This window comes from Pyxicephalus adspersus, chromosome 4 (assembly GCF_032062135.1).
Source record: "Pyxicephalus adspersus chromosome 4, UCB_Pads_2.0, whole genome shotgun sequence".
NCBI classification, from domain to species: domain Eukaryota; kingdom Metazoa; phylum Chordata; class Amphibia; order Anura; family Pyxicephalidae; genus Pyxicephalus; species Pyxicephalus adspersus.
Genome location: NC_092861.1, coordinates 16,871,075 through 16,877,401, shown reverse-complemented (window position 1 = coordinate 16,877,401; position 6,327 = coordinate 16,871,075). Strand labels below are relative to the sequence as shown.

The 6,327-nt window shown below is 39.4% G+C and overlaps 1 protein-coding gene across 1 annotated transcript in view; it reads right to left on the bottom strand.

The window, feature by feature from the left end:
• Positions 1-5,546: 5,546 nt before the first annotated feature.
• The window catches only part of SDC1 (syndecan 1), a 32,582-nt gene continuing 31,801 nt past the window's right edge, over positions 5,547-6,327 (bottom strand). The window contains exon 6 of the mRNA XM_072407496.1: positions 5,547-6,230. The gene's annotated coding sequence lies outside the window, so the exon portion shown is untranslated. The remainder of the gene's footprint in view (positions 6,231-6,327) is intronic.

The window sequence follows — 6,327 nt, the reverse complement described above, 5'->3', positions numbered from 1 at the left end:
ATTACATCAATACATTTATTTCTGAAATACAAGCAGTGTGAGTATCTGACCTTTTGCAGTCCATATACAGGGGGGCTTAGGTGTAAAAGGAAGAAGCAGCACAAGGAAAAAAAAAGCAGTTAAGGTGCAGACAAGAACTATACAAATAAGAAGAGAAAGCAGAATGAGAGAGAAAAGATCATCACTGTGCAGCTTCTCATTTCACTATCCATTCACAGGCTGGGACAGGTCCAGATAGACCTGAGTTCAGAGTAAGTGGGTTGAAAGATTTTGGCTAAGGTATATAAAAATACCGCAGGAGGAAATCTCTGCACTGAAGGTGAATATTGTTTTAATTGCTGGGTTGACATTTTATTTTGGTTGTAGTACTGCCACAAGGACCCATTCACAAAACATCACTGCAGCATTCTGAATGCCAATGGATGGCTTGTGTGTCCTGAAGTAATTGTGGATTGCCTCTGCTGCGGCTGTGTTTTGGGTGCCATTATACATTTAAAAACCCCCAATGTGTCGTTCATTGGGGATAATGTATAAAGATGGTCAGAGCCCCAGCTGTCATGTGACAAACTAATACATTTGGTATTATTATCTAATTTGTCCCCTAGGAAAGAAGGGGAAATTTTCATAGGTAGCCGAGTTGTTAAAATTAAAAAGTAATAATCACTGCCATTGTCCCCTGAAGATTCACAGCTCCAGTTCACTTTCAGGCTGAATGACGCCTAGCAGTCTTTTTTCGTAATATTTTATCAAATTATGAAAGATCCTATCCAACGACAATTATTGCATGTGCGTACTTAGCCTTATTCTCTGGGAACACCTTTATTCATCCCACCTATTCCTATTCTGTCAATTTATATGAAGCGTACTCATTTATATCTATTTTCTTATTTATTTATGATATACAAAGGGGAAATCTTCCGTAAGACAGAACAAAAAAAGAAGTAAAATGTCATTAAAATGTCATTAGACAGCACTTTGTCTGGATACAAAGTTAGGAATAAAAGAGGAAATATGGAAATAGAAATGACATGCCACACCTACTCTTGTGTAATATTACATCTACATTAGTCATTATCTGTTAAAATAATCTAACAAATCATTTACCACAAAGAGACAACTTTATTGTGGGTTTGTTTGGAGGGGCGGCCAAACAATTGGTTTCTTAGGAAATGTAAAGGAACCACCAAAGGATTTCATTATCACTAAAAAGAATGAAAGTTTAGCAGGTGGTGCTGCTGTGTTACAGTTTTTGAACTTTATGAATGTTCAACCTGCTAAGCATTCAAACATTTTTTATGTGCTTGAAAGGCGTTTTTGGACGTTTGTGAGAAAGAAATACAAACAAATGTGTTTCTGCACCCTATACACCTCTAATATTATTATTGCACAGTATTTATATAGCGCCGACATATTACATAGTGGTTTATAAAGTCCATATTCCATCACTAACTGTCCCTCAGAGGGCTCACTGTCTAATACCATACCTTACCAGTCCCTACCATAGTCACATGGCATTACCACAGTCTAAGGTCAATTTTGGGGGGAAGCCAATTAACCTAACTGAATGTTTTTGGAATGTGAGAGAAAAGCAGAGAACCTGGAGGAAACCCACACACACACGGTGAGAACCGGCAAACTCCATGCAAATAGTGTCCTTGCCAACATTCAAACCTGGGACCCAGCGTTGCAAAAGCCAGAAGGCTAACCCTGCTTTTGTATTTTTTAGTATATTGCTAAAATTAGGTAAATGGTTACCAGGATGCTAGAAAGTTGAAACCTTATTACATGATTGTAATGGTATCCAATATTGACCCATGGAAAGTACAATTTATTTGTTTGATAACTAATCAGTGTTCCCCCCACAATTTTTTTTAAGCTGGGTAGTGGCCAACTGTATTGTGACCTAACTATTCACGAACAACTCAAAAACAGCCGAGAGGTAACTGAAAAATGCCGGGTGGTTTGCCCAGATAGGGGCGGCGTTGGGGAGAACACTGGATCTGAAATATATATTAGATTATGAAATATGGAATATTAGGCCTAATACGCACAGATCTGCTGCCAATATTGCACTCTCACCCATGTGCACAATATTCTGAACAGAAAGTGTAGGCTGTAATCAATCATTTGTAGAAACCAAACAACATGCACTCCTGGATCATGATTTACCATCACATCTAATCGCTTCATAATCAAATCCAGGACAGGACAACTTTCCTATGGACTCACGCCAGATCTGATTACTTTATCAATTGTATGAACAAAATTTGCTGGTAATTCGTTTAAATCTTTCTGAGCCTGTAATGCCTATAAACATGCAGGGCTGTCAGAATATTTTATACTTTACTTTCTCTATATTTACATTGTATATTGAACACAAAGCTGGGGTCATAGTCCCCTTCAAGTCTTTGTTAACAGATTATGAGCAGATTTATTGTGTTATGTTATCAGGAACTTTCCATCAGCAAATAAAACCAGACAGCTGCAAACTTGTATCCGTTTTTCCTTTTATTTGTATTGAAAGGATTAGACATCAACTTTATGGTTGGTGTGAAATACTGACTGTTTTACTTTATAGTGTTGCCATTGATAAAAAGAAACAATTTGCAGATGGCCATCATTAAATTTTACTTATTTTTGCATACCTCTAGCAAATAGTTTCCTAATGTGTAAAGCTACATTTTTGTTGCCCTAGAGCAGGCTGGGTCAACAAACTTTTATGGCCACTAAACTGAACTCTGAGTCCCGCCCTAATGGCTTCTCCCATCACCAGGGTACACCCCCTGAAGTGAAATCCATCTCCTCCGTATGCATTGCATGCATGCGTTCCCTATTTACCAAGGCGGAAGTATCAGGCCTACCGCGGTAAATAGCGGAGCCACAGCAGGAAGGCGGCTCCGGTAGTTCCTAACGCCCCTTGGCATTAGGCTGGATCGGCCAGGGGGCGATAGGCCGGAACGAACTACTGGCTAGGCTGTATCTGGCGTAAAGGCCGAAGTTTGCCGACCCCTGACCTAGAGGAACATTAGTCTGGGGCAATGAAAATCCAGAACCTGAACCAATGTCTCATTCTAAAGACTGCTTAATGATCCACAACTTACAGTTGTTATCTCCTATTGGGAGTGGGGGACCACCAGTCCTTCTACCAACAGTGCCATCATTACAGAGCTAATTTCTTCCTAAATTCTCGGACAACATTTGTAACCAGTGACAGTCTATATATTACACAGTATTTATCTAGTGCCAACATATTATGCAGCGCTGTACAAATTCCATAGTCATGCCACTAACTGTCCCCCAAAGAGACTCACAATATTATGTCCCCACCACAGTCATATGTCATTAACACAGTCTAAGGTAAATTTTATGGGGTGAAGCCAATTATTCCAACTGTATGTTTTTGGAATGCGAGAGGAAACTGTAGTACTCGGAGGAAACCTACACAAACACGGGGAGAACCTGCAAACTCCATGCAGAAAGTGTCCTGGCCGAGATTTAAACCTGGGACCCAGTGCTGCAAACTTTGATGATGTACCTTTAGAGCTAGGTGTGTAACACTGAAGATTTGTGGTCATATGTGAAAACTTGAGTTAGTACAGTATTCCCAAAGTTTCAATGCTCAGCGGTCGTAGTAGTCTCTGCAGTAGGGCTAATTTTGCTTGTCTTTGGAATACACTACTCGGCTATAGCGGAGAGAGTGAAAGCTTAACCTGAAGTCCAAAGTTGGACACCGAACCATATGAGCTTACTGGAGAACATTTTCCTAAACCATGGGTAATGGGATGGAGTCGTCCCCTTCCTAGCCCCTTGGACACCTTTCATTTTGCCGCTATACCTGCATCCAGTCTTCAGGGAAGTCTTTCCACAAAATTGTGAACTATGTCTGCTAAAACTGGTGTTCATTCAGCCAAAAGAGTATTTTTAGGTGAAGAACAGATGTTGTACAGATGACAACACTTGACTCCCAATCAGCAAACTCAAAAGGGCCACTGTTCGTTCTGTGTACATGTCACCCATGGCAAACACCTCCGAGTGTTTATGAACCAGCCTGTGTGCAGCGATCCTGGAACAGAAAGGGTTCTTTACCAAAACTGTTCAGATGTGTTAAAAGTGGGTGGGTGGGCAAACCTTGTGATATAAGGAAATTCCAGAAGGAGAGCAACTCAACAATGCCTTGGTGTTGAGCATGGGAAGAGGTTATTTGAGCGAGGAAGTCATTAGTAGGTAAATGGAAAAAAGGAGAGGGCAGTTAGGGGTTTATTTATGTATAAGGTCAGAAATGTAAGAGGGGACAGGAGCTTATGTGAGGCAAAATGAAGCAAGGGTAGGGATTTGCAAGGACCTGATCAGGTGAAGTGAGAAGGACTGATGAGTCTAGATGTAGCATTCCTGAGATACTGTACAGGAGAGTCTTTGGTTAGGAGAATGTTGCAGTATTGGAGACAGATGAGTGTCTGCCAGGAATTTGGTAGCCCCCAGGGATAGGAACAGGTACAATTTGGAGATTTGGCACAAATGAAGGTGGCAGTGAAGAGGCAAAGGTGGTTACCAACATTGGCAAGCATGAGAGGTTGGGGAAGGGACTGCTACGATTAAATAGACATTGAGAGGCCCATACAGATGTCTGACAAACATCAGAGGTTTGTCATTGGAAGATTTTTGGAATATTGGAAGGATAATTGCAAGTTTTGCTTGTTTTTAAATAATGTTGAATCTTGTCCATCTAAAACACAATTATAAATCACTACTCCCTTTAAGCCAAAGAGGCAGTAAACTTTGTAGCTGCAGACATCTCTAGAGTCAATAAGTGGTTAGTGGCTACCTGCTGGTAATTAAAATAAAAATATGTGAATCCTCAGTCTGGCATTGAAGGACTTTTTTATATTGCCTTTTACAGACCTCAAACTGATCATGCATGTAGGTTACTTTTTAGCCCATACACAATAGACCAACTGTATGGATGGCAATGAAGGAAAAGCATAAAAAGCCAAGAGGAAGGGGTATTTTACTTAAAATAAATACATCTGTTCAAGAAAAGGAATGCTCTAAATAAAAAAAAAAAAAATGGTCATACTTGGCCAGCACAGTGGCTAGCAGTCTGGGCTTTGCAGTGCTAGGTCCCAGGTTCGGATCTTGCACAAGACCTAATTTGCATGGGTTTACTCCGGTTTTACCCACATTCCAAAAAAAATGCAGTTAGGTTAATGGCCTTCCCCCTAAAATTGACCTTAGGCTGGGATTATGACATATGACTATGGTAGGTAAATACTGTGCAATATTATTAAATAGTACCTTCATCATAAACAAGCATTCTTAGTCAAACATGCATACTTGTCTTAAAGATTAGGGTGTTCAGGATGGACAAGATGAGAGCGCTTATATTTCTACTATAAAGACAGATTTCTTTTAGAACAGAATAAAGTGTTCCTACCAGATAGGGCTGTTCTGTGTGGCAGAGCTGCATAAATCATTCATTTCATTTGTGTATTTAGCCATTTAGCTAGAGTTCAGCTTCATCATTCATTTCAGACACAAACAATAGGACATTTTTGGATTTTCCAAATTAAATTTTATTACATTAAACCCTTACAACACATTGCTTAGAGTGGATTGGTTGAATAACATTTTGTCAACAGCAAAAAAAGATTGCTACATTTCTAGAAAAAAAAAACATTGAAAACCAGCGTGTTGCATAACAAAGTTGTAAAGGCACAATAAGATTGACAAACTTTTTTTTACTGAAAAATACAATTTACACAGTATACAAAGATAACTGTTATTGCTGGTTTCTCACCTTCAGTCCCTGAGTCATGAGCCCTTTTTTAATTAAAATTCTCTTTGTATTTAGAAGATTGGGCCAAGTACAACTTGTGGGTAAAGCCACAGCTTGCCCCATCTACATAATACAAGGAGTTCAATCAGGGGAAAGGTGAGAATTAGAACAATTCTAGACAAAAAAAAATTTTTTAAACTATTTACAGATATAAACATCCAGCAGAGTAAAAGGCAGTCTGCTATATGGTTATGTTTAAAACGTTCTTGTTAGTTATAAATGGGGCACATTCAGGACGCCCCCAGACAATGCCTGGTATTTTATACCTTTCGCAGGGGAGGATTTGCAATGTTCTCTTATGAACGTTACAAATTATAGCCATCTTTACCTGGCAGACCATGACATCAGGAGCCCCGGATCATCGCTTCCAATAAAACCAATGGGGTAAGGGAAAAAACTAAAAAAAAAAAAAAAAAAGTTTACCTAAAAGGTCTTTACATTTAGGCATTCAATGCACTTTGAAGCATGGCACAGGTTGGATATTGTTTTAGATG